We start from the raw sequence: 1,890 nt of genomic DNA, 5'->3' as shown, positions 1-1,890 counted from the left end.
CTAAGTCGCGTGCTGCGGTATGCGGAGACACTAAAAGCACCATAGTAGAACACAGATGAAGCTTCTAAGTTGATGTAATAGCGAGTAAGAAGTAGTACAATTCAAGTTTTAGGTATCGATTATTGACTTTTTACCCTTCATTGGTGCCTTGGACATGAGCTACGAACATAAGATTTTGCATGGAAGGAGGACTAGCAGCCGCGTGGCATGGGAGAATGTAAAAGGTGTTCATATGTAGTAAAAACCTGAGAAATCTGTTAGTTTTCGTCATTTGTTATCGAATCGACTTAAAGCCAGATCGTCACATTGGCCGCTATTCTGTCTGAAACGGTTACGTTTATTGTCTGCAAAGCTATGTCGCGTGCTGCGGTATGCGGAGACACTAAACGCACCATAGTAGAACACAGATGAAGCTTCTAAGTTGATGTAATAGCAAGTAGGAAATAGTAGAATTCAAGTTTTAAGTATCGATTATTGATTTTTTTCCCTTCTTTGGTGGCTTGGACATGAGCTAAGAACTTAAGATTTTTCATGAAAGGAGGACTAGCAGTCGCGTAGCACGGGAGAATGTGAAAAGTTTTCATATGTAGTAAAAACCTGAGAAATCCGTCCCTATTCGTCATTTCTTATCAAATCGACTTAAAGCCAGATCGCCACATTGGCCGCTCTTCTCTCTGAAACGGTTGTACTTATCGTCTGCAAAGCTATGTCGTGTGCGGCGGTATGCGCAGACACTAAATCACCATAGTAGAACACAGATGAAACTTCTAAGTTGATGTTATAGCCAGTAAGAAGTAGTACAACTTAGGTTTTAGGTATCGATTACTGAATTTTTTGCTGGCTTAGGTGCCTTGGACATGAGCTAGGACTTTAAGATTCTGCATGAAAAGAAGACTAGAAGCCGAGTTGCACTGGAGAATGTGAAAAGTGTTCATATGTAGTAAAAACATGAGAAATCCGTCCGTTATCGTCATTTGTTATCGAATCGAATTAAAGCCAGATCGTGACATTGGCCGCTCTTCTCTCTGAAACGGTTGTACTTATCGTATGCAAAGCTATTTCGCGTGCTGCGGTATGTGGAGACACTAAAAGCACCATAGTAGAACACAGATGAAGCTTCTAAGTTGATGTAATAGCCAGTAAGAAGTAGTACAATTCAAGTTTTAGGTATCGATTATTGACATTTTACCCTTCTTTGGTGCCATGGAAATGAGCTAGGAACTTAAGATTTTGCATGGAAGGAGGACTAGCAGCCGCGTTATATGTGAGAATGTGGAAAGTGTTCATATGTAGTAAAAACCTGAAAAATCCGTCCGTTTTCGTCATTTGTTATCGAATCGACTTTAAGCCAGATCGTCACATTGGCGGCCCCTCCATCTGAAACGGTTACGTTTATTGTCTGCAAACCTATGTCGCGTGCTGTGGTATACGGAGACACTAAAAGCACCATAGTAGAACACAGATGAAGCTTCTAAGTTGATGTAATAGCCAGTAAGATGTAGTACAACTCAGGTTTTAGGTATCGATTATTGACTTTTTTGCATGCTTTGGTGCCTTGGACATAAGTTAGGACCTTAAGATTCTGCACGAAAGGAGGACTAGTAGCCGCGTTGCACGGGAGAATGTGAAAAGTGTTCATATGTAGTAAAAAGCTGATAAATCCGTACGTTTTCGTCATTTGTTATCGAAACGACTTAATGCCAGATCGTCACATTGGCCGCCCTCCTCTCTGAAACAGTTGTACTTATCGTTTGCAAAGCTATGTCACGTGCTGCGGTATGCGGAGACAACAAAAGCACCATAGTAGAACACAGAAGAAGCTTCTAAGTTGATGTAATAGCCAGTAAGAAATAGTACAATTCAAGTTTTAGGTATCGATTATTGACTTTT

The sequence above is a fragment of the Schistocerca gregaria genome, unplaced genomic scaffold (assembly GCF_023897955.1).
Source record: "Schistocerca gregaria isolate iqSchGreg1 unplaced genomic scaffold, iqSchGreg1.2 ptg000698l, whole genome shotgun sequence".
NCBI classification, from domain to species: Eukaryota; Metazoa; Arthropoda; class Insecta; order Orthoptera; family Acrididae; genus Schistocerca; species Schistocerca gregaria.
The sequence above is the reverse complement of the archived record's forward strand: the minus strand, read 5'-3'. Positions refer to the sequence as shown.